At 26.9% G+C, this 13898-nt stretch overlaps 1 long non-coding RNA gene across 3 annotated transcripts; it reads left to right on the top strand.

The window, feature by feature from the left end:
* Nucleotides 1–7108: 7108 nt before the first annotated feature.
* On the top strand, nt 7109–12249 carry LOC130961987 (uncharacterized). Of its 3 annotated transcripts, none has more exons than XR_009079675.1 (4): nt 7109–8691; nt 9230–9373; nt 9891–9973; nt 12044–12249. It is a non-coding gene; the product is annotated as an uncharacterized LOC130961987 (long non-coding RNA). The 3 variants fall into 3 exon arrangements; XR_009079677.1 differs by having other exon boundaries at nt 12003–12249; XR_009079676.1 differs by having other exon boundaries at nt 9230–9509.
* The last annotated feature ends 1649 nt before the right edge of the window (nt 12250–13898 follow it).

Genomic DNA, 13898 nt, shown 5'->3' with positions numbered 1-13898 from the left:
TTGAGTAATAATGCCACATTTATTACTATAAAAATAACAGAAAAGTTTATAAATGCTTTCATAGATTTTGGAGCAACACAATGCTTTGCTAGTTCAAATATAAAACTTGATTGAAAAAAATTAAAGAAACCATTAAGAGTTAGAATAGCTGACAAATCAATACATAAAATTGACCAAAAAGCAGAGATGGCTGAAATGTTTATTCAAAATTATAGGTTCATTGTTCCATCTATATATATGTTAGATTCTGGAATGGATTTTATTATAGGAAATAACTTTTTAAAGCTATATCATCCATTCATTCAAGAATTAACATATATAGTTTTAAAAGCTCCACACGATTCTTCAATAAATAAAAAATCAAAACGTATAAAAATACCAACTACTACTATAGATAAGATCTTAAAATTTAAAATATTTTCTATATTAGAGATATGTTATTTAAATTTATACTTTCAGATAAATATCCCAAAAAATAATCTTGAAATAAAGATAGAAGAACTTTTGGATGAAATTTGTGCTGAAAATCCTTTAGATATTAAAAATACAAATAACGAATTAGTAAGTATTAAATTAAAAGATCCTACAAAAGAGATAAATGTTCCAAATAAAATTTCTTATTCCGCAAGAGATAGAGAAGAGTTTTCATTAGAATGTAGAGATCTTTTGGAAAAAAGAATTATAAGATTAAGTAAAAGTTCTCATGCGGCTCCAGCCTTTTATGTCGAAAACAATAATGAAATTAAAAGGGAAAAACGAAGAATGGTTATTAACTATAAGAAGATGAATGAAGCAACTATTGGTGATGCTCATAAACTTCCAAGAAAAGATTCTATTTTAGAAAAAATCAAAGGAGCAACTTGGTTTTCATCTCTTGATGCAAAATCAGGATATTGGCAACTTCGTTTAGACGAAAAAACAAAGAAATTAACTGCTTTTACTTGCCCAACAAAAGAATCAACAAGTGTGTTGCTCTATGAATGGAATGTATTACCATTCGGATTAAAACAAGCCCCAGGTATTTATCAAAGATTTATGGAAGAAAATCTAAAAGAGTTAAATGAATTTGTTTTAGTGTACATTGACGATATACTAATTTTTACAAAGTAGGATAAAGAAGATCATCTTCAAAAATTATTAATAGTTTTAGAAAGATGTAAAGAAAAAGGATTAGTTCTTAGCAAAAAGAAAACAAGACTAGCAAAACAAGAAATAAAGTTTCTTGGATTAATTCTATCCACTCAAGGAAAGCTAAAACTTCAGCCAAATGTCTTAGAAAAGGTAAATTTATTTCCTAATAAAATAGAAGATAGAAAATAATTACAAAGATTTTTAGGGTGTATAAATTATATTTCTGATCAAGGATTTTTAAAAAATATAACAGAATACACTAAAAGCTTATTTTCAAAAATAAGTACTAAAAAAGAATGGAAATGGGATGAAAAAGACAGTATGCAAATTCAAAGGATTAAAGAATTATGTGAAAAACTTCCAGAACTTTATATTCCAGAAGAAAATGACTACTTAATAGTAGAAACAGATGCTTCAGACATAACCTGGTCAGGATGTCTAAAAGCTAAGAAAGCTATAAAAAGTTTGGAACAAGAAAAAGAATCACTAGATTCTAAATATTCCCCAAAGGAATTACTTTGCAGGTATATTTCAGGGACTTTTACTCCAACAGAACAGAGATATACCACTCATGAAAAGGAAACTCTAGCAGCAATTAAATCTCTTAAGAAATAGAAAATTGATTTACTACCCAGAGAATTTACATTAAGGACAGATTCAAGTTACCTAACAGGTTTCATACGATATAATTTAAAAGTTGATTATAATCATGGACGATTGGTAAGATGGCAATTATTTTTGTTACAATATCCAATAAAAATTGAATATATTAAGGGTGACAAAAATGTTATTGCAGATACATTAACAAGAGAATGGAGTTCGTCTACAACGCATTAGATCAAGAAATTCAAAAATATGAGCAAGAACTCGAAAAATGCAAGCATTGCCAGCAAATAAGGACACAGATCCAATCTCTCAAGAAGGCCATTGAAGCAATGAAATCAACACAACAAGCAAAACCATCAGAGTTCAGCCAGCTAAGCATGGTGGACAAATCAGGTGAAGAAAAAATTTCGAAAAATAAAATAATTGCTGAAATCATTAAAAAATCCACCCAAGATAAAAAATATTATGTAATTTATAATGGCCCCATGAAAGGAATATATGATGCCTGGGAGAAAGCAACACCATTCACACACCAGTCAAGGATAATTAATAAAGGAGGATTTTCAACACTAGAAGAGGCAAAGGAATCCTTCAAGGAATATGAAGCTCTTCGTCCAAAACAAACTCTAACAAGAGCAGATAAAGCTCCGATTCAAGCCCAGAGAACAGGAATAATGAGAAATATTCCTACAAGAGCTGAAATCAAGGAAAAGAAAAGGGTCTGTAGATCAAATCTCTGAGAAACCCTTAACATAGTCCTAAATTGGACTGAAAAAAAAGGACAATTTTGGGATATTATCCTATTGCCAAAGAACAGCTAACAAAGCTGGTTATATTTCCAGATGCTTCCCCATCGGACACATATCAGTTTTTCCAGTATGGATTAATTGATAAAATTTTAATTTTTAATGATCTAAAAATTATTAGTGAGTTTCCTGCAGGATTTGTTGATGCAGTAAAGAGATTTAAAAATATGATTGACAATGTAAATCCAAGGGATATATCCCTAAAATTTACGAATAGTCAACCTATTTTTTATGAAGAAGAAGAATGCTTGGTTCCAGCACATCAAGTAATATTCATGTCCGTCTTCCCATAAAATTTTCAACCAATTGATCAAGTTCAAGATTTAACAATCTACAGTCATGAAGGTAGACTAGCCAGCACACTAGCAAGGGTCTTCGAAAGAACTTAAAAGATAACAAGGGAATCTCACACAAGAATCAATTATAAAAGCAGAAATACTCTGCTTGTGTCCAGTAAAAGAAATGAAATTGAAGAAAGAGAGATGAGACTCTTGGTAGAGTTTGAATCTGCATTCTACAATCTATCCGGACTCTTAGAAAAACTCCCTGAAGGGATAAAAAGGAATCTCTGCTATTTGATAAAAAACAGAGAAGACCACAAGTGCCAGCTGTGTGTCTCAGAAATATCTGAAGAAAGCAATAATGAAATGGGATCCACCCACATGATAAAAGAAGAAGACAGCTCATCCACCCACATAAAAGAAGAGGACAGCGCATCTGAAGCATCCCTCGACATTATTGCATAATGACGTAAGCGCTTAGGTCATAGAGCACCAACAATGTAGCTGGTGCAAGATAATAAACAATGACGTAAGCAATGACGTCATAAGAAGGGTAAGGATGAGAATTGTCCATCAGACCCAACCATTATAAATAGATTGTTTAGGCAATTGTAGAAGCCATCAGACAATAGAAAGCAGGAGGCTAAGAGTACTCATATGCTAGGAGAGCAAGGAGGAAACTGCCGAGGCGATTCTGTAGTCTGACAAAAGAATTTCCTTAGGAAAAATAGTTTTAAACTCCCCTCTATAGTTAATATCTATCATCTCCCCTCTGGAGATAAAAACATCCTATGTAAAATATACTAAATAAAGGAAGTTTTTCTCCAGAAAGGTACGCCTTTATCCTAATCTCTTAGTTATGAATTATTTATAAAGCTTAGAATTAACGGAAGAATCTGATTATTATAGATTATCTGCCTTATTAGATAATGAAAAACAGGTTGTTCTAAAAATAGAATTAAATCTCAAATCAAATGAAAATTTTAATAAATAAAATTTTTTAAAAGAAGTTTTTAATAGAAAAAATATAATATACTATAGAAAAATTCAACTTGAAGCCCCTATAAAGATAAAATCCGCCAATGGAGAACTTGAAATAGCTTTGATAAATGATGAAGAATTGAGTAAACAGATTGAGAAAATTAAGGATCAACAAAAAAGATCTAAAATTGGATAGATTCATATTAGTACTATACAAGTCTTAATCAAATCGACATATATGAAAGGAATTAATTCACCAATAAGCTTAGCAATTTGTGATAAAAGAATTACTGATGACCCAATAGATCAAATAATTGGAATTGTTCATGGAAACTTGGCAAACGTAAATGTTAAATTCAATGCCCATCTTGGATACGCTATACCTTTATCAACTGAAAATCTTGGAAGATCTATAAGTTTAGCTTATAAATTTCACAGAAAGAATCTAATGGAACAAGATGATGAACCATTTTCAATTACATATGCAATAAATTATGCTTTAACAAATAGCCATCATAGTATAATATTTAAAAATAGAGAAAGAATTTATGTTGATGAATTATTTTAGAAAATTGTAAAAACAGAACTACCAAAATATAAAGCTATTGAAAACCCAGTTCTATTATTAAAAGAACCATCAGAAAAATTAGTTTCATCGAATTTTCAAATAAGAGAATATAAAATTAATAGCCCTTTAAGTTTATCTAAGTTAAAAATTAAAGAAGAAAATTCTGAAATAAAAGAACTAACAAAAAAGGTTGAAAAATTAAATGAAACCCTAAACACTAAATTATGACAATAGATAAAGAAGAAATATATGTAACTTATCAAGACAAGAAACAAGAGCTATTTGAAAGAAAAAATCGTTTGAATTATTTACAGTTTTCTGAAATAAATCAAAGAGCATTTGAAGCCCTAAAAATAATCTATGACAAGTTGAAAAGAGAAGTTGAAGAGCTAGAGAAATTAATAGAATTTCTAGAAAATAGTGATGAATCAATGATAGAGCTTGCAGAAATTTTAAAATAAATAATGAAGCATAAAAAGATTGAAAAACCAGAAAATAAAATAAAAAGAAATAGGACGAGAAAATTAAAAGGTAAAATAAAGGAGTATAAAAGGAAATTAAACAATCTTCAGATTGAAATTGATGATCTTATAATAAAAAGGATAGAAATAAGAATAAATATAAACAAGTTGGAATTAAACTTAAAAAATTTATAAATGCCTGAAAAACCATATTATGACTTAAAAGAATTAAAGCTGTTGAAAGAAAAAATGAGAATGAAATTGAAAAATTAAACAGATATTTAGAAACAGGAGAAAGTGTAGAAATAAAAGAAGTTATTGAGGATTTGAGAAATTATATTAAAGAAAAAGATAAACAGATAAAAGATTTTATATACAATAATCCATGCAAAAAATACTATTATAAACTAAAACAAGATTGAAAAGTTATAAATCAAAACATCAAAGACTAGTAATAAATGCAAGAGAAATAGTAGAAATGGTCAATACTTTTTATCAAAATCCTTTAAATAAAGCACTTATACAAATTATAAACTTATTCAAAATAAAATATGAAGAGTTAATAGAAATTTTAAAAAAGAAATTAAAAGAAAAGTCGAAATAAAAAATTGGTATTAGAGCCAAGTTAACGATTAAAGATAACACTTTCTCTTTAAGCAACACTTTTAGGCCTTGTTTGGGTGAGCTTCTAAGAAAAGATCTTTTTTCGAGTTATCTTTTTTTAAAAGATCTTATAGAGAAGTAAAAGTAATTTTATGTTTGGATATCTCATGTAAAAAGGTCTTTTTATCTATCAATTATGTTTGGGTATAACAATATAAAAGTACTTTTTTGTTTATTTATTACATGAAAAACATCTTTTTTTTAAGGAAAAAAGATCTTTTAAAAAAAGATGTAAATTACAGCTTCTCAAAAAAGATCTTTTTTTTATTTTACTAGTGCTTTTACTTTTACTACTAGAAATTTGCCAAACACGTTAAAAAATAAAAAAAAGATTTTTTTTCATTGAAAAAAGATCTTTTTTTAACAAAATAATAGCGCCCAAACATGCACTTAGTGATACAATTTTAAATCAATAAATAACCATAAAAGACAAAAATCTGGACATCTACATCTGTACACTAAATGGACTCTAATAAAAAAGTATCCAACCCATCTTCACGCGTGTTCCTTTTTATCCATAAATATCTCCCTCGTTATTCTCAAGTATCTCAATTACTATTGCATTTATAATATGAAATAATTGTTTTCTTTATTTTCAATGTGTTCTTTATTTTTTTTCTTATTAAGACATTGAAAAAAAATTAGATATAAAAGTCTTTTTAATTTTTATTAATCAAATCAAATTGTTAAAAATAAAATCTTATTCACATGCTACTCTCTTTTATTATATTTATTCTCTCCCTCATTTAATAATAATAGCTCACTCTCGATATTTCTTTTTTCTTTTTCTTTCTATTTTTCGTTGTATTCTGCTGAATTTTTAGTATATTTTATTCATTTTATATTAATTATATTTTATTTCAAAATTTTTAATCTACAACGTAGTGCATGAGAAATTAGATGAGTTTTTATTAAATATAGAAATCTTATTTAATAATAAAAATTCTAGTTCAAATAAGCAAAATCAATGTAAAATTTTTAGAAAGTATTACTTAAAAAAATATAAATAAAAATATGACTTTAATAACACTTAATAAAATTAATAAAAATTCGTGTGATGTTTTAAATGATTTTTTTCTTATATATTGGTATAATTTTGGTGTAATACTTAATTATTGGATTTTATGGTGTTTTTCGAAATTGTGAGAACAGTACAATACGCCCTCTTGTATTGACAATACGCCTCCCTTGTATTGTATATTTTAATTAAAATATACAATACATTGTATATTTTAATTAAAATATACAATATAAAGATGGCGTATTGTCAATACAAGAGGGTGTATTGTACTGTTCCCACAATTTCAAAAAACACCATAAAATCCAATGAATAAGTATTACACCCAAATTTTTTCAATATATAAAAAAATTAACCATTTTAAATCCTTGCTTTTCGGATTCACATAGTCACATAAGTTATGCAAGGTTTCTAAGATTCTTTTATTTACACAAAAAAAAAGATAAACAGAGCAATAATTACCAACCTGACATAACATTTTTACTTATTTTAAAAATATTATTTTAAATGCATCTATCTTTGTATCAATAAATGCATCTATCTTTATATCAATCAGTTCCCTCTCAAGTCTCAAATCTCACCAACAAACTCCATTTGCTCTCTTCTTCTTCATTGATGAGTTTGTTCTGTTTTCAACTATCACACCTCCTTTACTTTCTTTTTCTTCTTCACACCATCTCTTTTCTCTTTTCTTCTGTATGGATGAATGGTGTCTCTCTGTATGTCCCCAATTCCCAAAAGACGTTCACAGAGTTCCCGGTAATTTTTGTTTTCTTTCGATTCCCGTGTATATGGGTTAGTTCATTCCTTCATTTCTCGTTTTGATTCTGTCTTTTCTCCACCGTATGCGCAAACAGAAAGAGGAAGAAGAGAAACGATGGGTTAGTTTTTTGTTTGCCATGGTTCAGAATTCATTTTACTATGATATATTTTTGTCATGGAGCATTTTTTTCTGTATCTAGCTAGTTTTATTTTACCGAAAACATAACTATCAGGTTGCTTCCATGGCTTGCTTGCTAGTGCTCACTTAGTGTGGTTTTTTCATACCTTGTGTTGCATGTTTATAAGAAACACTTTCATGTATATTCCCCTTGATTGATTTCATGTTAAAGCTAGCATTAGACGTATTTCTTTTTTAACTTTCTTTTTCCTAGAAAAACAAAACTTTTTAAGGTTTGAATATCTGAACTTTTGGTATAATTTCACAAAAAGTAGCCAATTTTTGTTACAATCAAGTATCTATTTATTTTATCTTCTCCCTTTCCTTGGGAGGTAGACTTAATTTTAAAATGTTACTTTGGCGAAGTAATTGCAATTTTCTTCTTGTAGCTCCCATTTCCTGATGAAGTGTACTAATACCAATTAATATTGTGGATTAAAAATTTCTATTGTAATTTTCTGGTACATTATGGAAGGCTTGGTGTGTCTATACGGTTATGGCAAGGACTCTGATGTCATTTTCTGGTCGCTTTTTAATATATAATTAATAAAATTATTATATATTTTTATTATATTATTAATAATTAGTATATATTTTTATTATATTTAAATGAAGACAACTACAAATTAAAGAGAACAACAAATGGACAAAGGGTAGTAGGTCACCGGTGGACCCTACAAATTAAATGAAGACAACTGGCTGCATTGAAAATTTTGTTCTTTACATATGCATACTTCTGAATCACACTTCAATGACTTTTTTAAAGTCAAGTAAAATCATACCTTATATATAGCCGTTATTAATATATAATAATTAATTAATTGTGCAGACAGAATCCATGACAAATATGGTATTCTGTATTTGTTTAGAATTTAGATGGGTAAAAATAATAAATATCATTACCTGTATTGTATAGCAAGAGCTTTTGAGCGCAATGTTTCCTTTTTGATATCTAAGATTTGAAAACAAAATTTAAGCGCCAACTTTTTCTTTTTGACTGCACAAATTTAAAGTCAGCTTTAAAAATCAATTCCTTCCATTCATTTTCTCTATCTCTCTATCAGTTTTTCTCCTCTTTTTCTCTCACGGTCTCTCGCTCTCTGATTGCTGTAATTTGAAAACACAATTGCAAGATGACTGATGAAGCATGGTGAGGTGCCAACTGCGTTTGTATTGAGAGCAAATGGTCACACTGACACAACTGAGGATGAAATTAAGCAATTCGTTTCCAAAGAGGTCAATATAATTACCCTTATTTACTCTCCCATAAAAAATTTACATTTGCTGTGACTAATACTTTTATTATTGTTATTTTCGTCTGTGGAAATTTTTATATGAAGGTTCTGGGATCTTTCAAAAACGACCCATATAATTGGGGAAAGAGAATGTTATGATTGGAGTATAGTATTTATATTGGTTGGTTTTGTACTCTAATTAAATGGAAATTTTAAATTTCAGTTTGCTGATTTATTTGGCAGTACTATTATTTACGTGTATTTTACCTGGTTGATCCAGTAATAAAATTTTTTATCCTTATTATTTATCATCTATGTTTAACTTTAGATGTATGGAAATAAAACGACATCTGGCAACATACTATCATGGATCTCTATCTGATCAATCTCTCATGTATAGTTAGTTTTGGTTCTTCCAATAGGTTGGCTATTTTCAGTTCTTCTTTACTTGGTTTCTTTTGAATCAAGAGTACCGATTTTGGATGAACAACATTTTGGATTTACATTTTATATATTACAAGAGGTTGTTTTATGTGTAGGTGATGAAGACAAATTGATTTGGAACTATTTAGAAGATGGAAGTTACTTAAATAAGAAGCACTTGAAGATAGAGATCATCTTTTCATCCATCTGATGAGTGTTAACATGCTGAACTTAATTAATCACTTAATCAAATCCAACCGGTAAAAAAAAGTGATTTTAAAATATAGAATTTATTATTCGAGAACTATTTTTTTTGATTGGCGGCTAGGCTGGTCCAGCAGCTATCGTCATTGCGAATGACCTCGCATATTATCATCGACTGTTGTTGTTCTTCAAGTAAATAACCTCACTACCATATGCTTTTTTTTTCCCTTTCTCTTTTTCTTTTTCCTGAAAAAAACAAAACTTTTGAAGGTTTGAATATCTGAACTTTTGGTATAATTTCACAGAAAGTAGCCAATTTTTGTTACAATCAAGTATCTATTTATTTTATCTTCTCCCTTTCCTTGGAGGTAGACTTAATTTTAAAATGTTATTTTGGCGAAGTAATTGCAATTTTCTTCTTGTAGCTCCCATTTGCTGATTAAGTGTACTAATACCAATTAATATTGTGGATTAAAATTTTCTATTGTAATTTTCTGGTACATTAGGGAAGGCTTGGTGTGTCTATACGGTTATGGCAAGGACTCTGATGTCATTTTCTGGTCTCTTTCTCAGGTATCCAAGTGATGCAGATATTTGGTGGTGGACATGAGATATGTGCTGCTGCCGATATTTAACCAGTTTTTTGAGGCTACTTGGTAAGCAGTTTTTTCTTCTTCTATATATTTTAATTCTATCAACTTTTTTTTAAAAATCCTTGTTATGTTTTTATTGTTAGTTAAAAATTTAAATTGTATTTTCTAAAAATATAAACAAATATTAATATTTTTCATACTATTTACTATATACTTAATAATCTAATAGAAATAAAAATTAGTATATTATGATAAAAAAAATTTTAAAAATAAATCATATTAAAACTTTTTTAAATTCTTAATAAATAATTTAATGTTATTATACGATATATTATTAATAAATTAATATTATTTTTTTAAAATAATGTTCTATCTTAATTTACAAAATGAAAATCATAGTGGAAAATAATTAAAGCAAATTACAAAATTGAAGTATACAATTGTGTTATAGGTATACAGTTTCAACATAAACAAAACATCTTATATCATACTTTATCTACCAACCTTTATTAGTTTTTTTGAAATAAAATCTCAATCACTTCTTTTAGAATTGGAAGTGAACCAGAATGATACACTCTTAATCCACGTTTCAGGAAGGGTAGTTAAAACCTAATCAGAATCATAAGAATAATCAAAATTTAAGATAAGTAAAACCAAATCAAGAAAATAGAAGTTAGCAGCGAAATATACTCAAGGGAGGAGAAGACAGGACGATGGTGGCACGGTGACGCAAGGCAGGGCAGCAAAGGCACGAGGCAGGCTACCACATGACGACGCCATATAGGGTTTTTCGGAAAGACATGGGTAAAAAATGGTATCTAAAACAAGTACCGAGTAAAAGTACAAAATTACTAATAATCAAAACATAACAAATTAATAAATAACTAATACCATCAATTTAACAGTTAAAAAATTAACAAAGAATTATGCAAAAACACACCGTCAAATATAGAGTTTAGTTTCTGTTAAATATCAAAATTATAAAAGAGTAGCAATAATTATCATACATCAACTTTAGATGTTACATTTACAATATTTATATTTAATTCATAAAATAACATATTTAATTCAAAAATAAATAAAAGTTGATTACAAAATTCAAAATTTTTTGTGATCCTTCTTCTAACGTCTATTCTAGCGGCCTAAAATAAACAAATAAAATAATTAATATAATATTTAATAATAATAACCATAAAAATACTTATTTCATTATAAATACTTATGTAGTAATAAAAATATATTTCTTATATAGTAATATGTACATTACATCCAAAAAAATTATTTAGACATAATTCATGGAAAATTCTATCAACTTGTTTTTTAATATCTATCTGAAATGTCTATTAAAATAAAAATATATATTTAGAATTTTCATTAAGAATAATTAAAAATAACTAAATAAAAATTTTGCTTAATTTGATCCTGTTAATATGTGTCGATATATTTTGACAAAATCGGATGAATTGTCTAAATTCTAGAGTAGAATTTAGACAATTCATCCGGTTTTGCCGAGATTTATTCGTACATATTGAGATATCGGATTTAGTAAGATTTTTATTTTATTATTTTTAATTATTGTTAATAAAAATTCTAAATATATATTTTTGTTTTAACAGACATTTCAGATAGATATTAAGAAACAAATTGATGGAGTGTTTAATAAATTTTGTTAAAATTTTTGGTTGTGATACACATACTATTATACAAAAAATATATTTTTATTATTACAAAATAAATATTTATAATGAATTTAAGTATTTTTGTTATTATTAGTAAATATTATATTTATTATTTTATTTAATTTAGGCAGCCAAAATATACTAGAAGAAGAATGACAAAGAGTATTAAATTTTAGAACTAATTTTCTATTTATTTTTGATTGAATATGATATTTTATAAGTTTGAATATGAATATTGCAAATGGATGACCTTTAAAGTTGATGAATGATGATTATTTTTGTTTGTAGTTTTGGTAATTAATTGGAACTAAATTTCATGTTTTACTGTTTTTCTATGTGATTTTTGTTAGTTATTTATTTATTTGTTTTGTTTTATTTATTAGTTTGATATTTTTATTCTGAACTCGTTTTAGACATTTTTTTTTACGGATACCTTTACTGATTCATAATAAAGACGGAGTGTGGGTGTATGATATTCTTCACCAGTCACAGAAGAGGAAGAAGAAAAAGAAACAAAAAAGGAAAAAAAAAGAGATGGTGTAGTTGAACACCCCAAGCAAAACCCACAATTTATAGCGTAGCTTGTCTCATTCATGGACATGACTTGTCTCATTCAAGTACGATTCGATATCTTGTATAAATTTTTTTTATTTTAGTTTCTATTTAATTTACTAAACTAGTCTTTCAGTGAGAGGTGAAAGACAAAAATGGGTATCCTGTTAATTAACTCTTTGGCTCTCTACATATAAGTTGAAGAAACCCAGCAGCTAATTGAGCTGCATAAGCTGTTTGAGATGAATTTTTGTTTTTGGTTTTATTTATTTTTTTTTGAGGTTACCTGTTCCATGGTTTTGGAAAGTTCGCCAACGGTAATGTTGTGAATTTGGCTTAATGCTCTAATTTGTTTTTATTTGTGGGGATGTGTAATGATTTTTTTATGCCTTTATTATATTTTATTATTTGAGGAGCTGGAAAGAATGCTTATATTCTCATTTATCTAATTGTATTTTAAGAGATATATTTTTTAAAAAGGAAAATTATATATAACCAATAATATTTTTGTACAATGTGAATAATAAAGTTAAAAGAGGAAATTAATCCTAAATTTAATTGGTAGTACTAATTCTTTCCATTCTCATTTATCTAATTGTATTTTAAGAGTTATATTTTTTAAAAAGAAAAATTATATATAACCAATAACATTTTTGAACAATGTGAATAATAAAGTTAAAAGAAAAAATTAATCCTAAATTTAATTAGTATACTAAATTAGAGTGTAGTATTTTTAGTTGTAATGAACTAATTTTAAGGTTCGTTGTTTATGTTGTTCAAATAAATTATTGGTTACTTAATATTATCCTTTTAAAATTAAATAATTCAATTAAAAATAGCAATAAACCAATTTAATTAACACACGAGGTAGCTAGTAAACTCTAGTAATTAGCAATTGCAATGAGCAATTTTAGTTTGTTAAAGAAAAAATAAAGTGAGAATTACCACTAAGCCATTAATTTTTTTTAGAGAAATAAACTCTTGGTTCTGTAATATTGTTTCTTTCATATCATTTTATGGGTAACAATAATAATTTTTTATATCGTTATTATTATTACTTTTATCTAAATTTATTTTTAAATTATTAATAAACAGTTTGATGCACAAAAATCTTACGTTAATATAAAATTCGGAGAAGGACTGTATTCAAAAAGTGTAATATACGTTACCTAACTTGATAATTATATCAATTTCCACAACCTAAACTCATAATTTTGAGGGCACATAAATTTATATTTTATGCCATTGTATTTTATATAAAAATGTAAAAATGTCATCTTTACATATTACAACACTTCAAACAAGGTTATTTTCGAAATTTTTGATATTGTTAAATTTTAAATTCTAAAAATAATATTACTTGTAATCATAGGGTTTGTGATGGATATTAGGTATATATTATAATACCCTTTTAAATATGAATTTTTAGGGCAAACAACATTATAAATATAAGGTCTTGAATTACTAGAACACTGATTGTCCATTTTTTCCAATTTCCATAGCATTAATACATGTGTTCTTCAATTTAATTTTACAGACCAAAAAATAAAAATTGTTATCCTTCAGAAAAGAAAAAGGATTGTAAAATATAGTGCTATACTGCCATCACATGATCAAACCATATCATCATACTATGTTCTAAAGAAGGATGATGTAGAATTTAAAAAAAAAAACACATTTTCTTTATCATAAATACAAAATTTTGATTCAAAGGTTTTTCTACACCAAAAGATAGAATAAATACTTAAATTACAAAA

The sequence above is a fragment of the Arachis stenosperma genome, chromosome 2 (assembly GCF_014773155.1).
Source record: "Arachis stenosperma cultivar V10309 chromosome 2, arast.V10309.gnm1.PFL2, whole genome shotgun sequence".
NCBI lineage: Eukaryota > Viridiplantae > Streptophyta > Magnoliopsida > Fabales > Fabaceae > Arachis > Arachis stenosperma.
The sequence above is the reverse complement of the archived record's forward strand: the minus strand, read 5'-3'. Positions and strand labels throughout refer to the sequence as shown.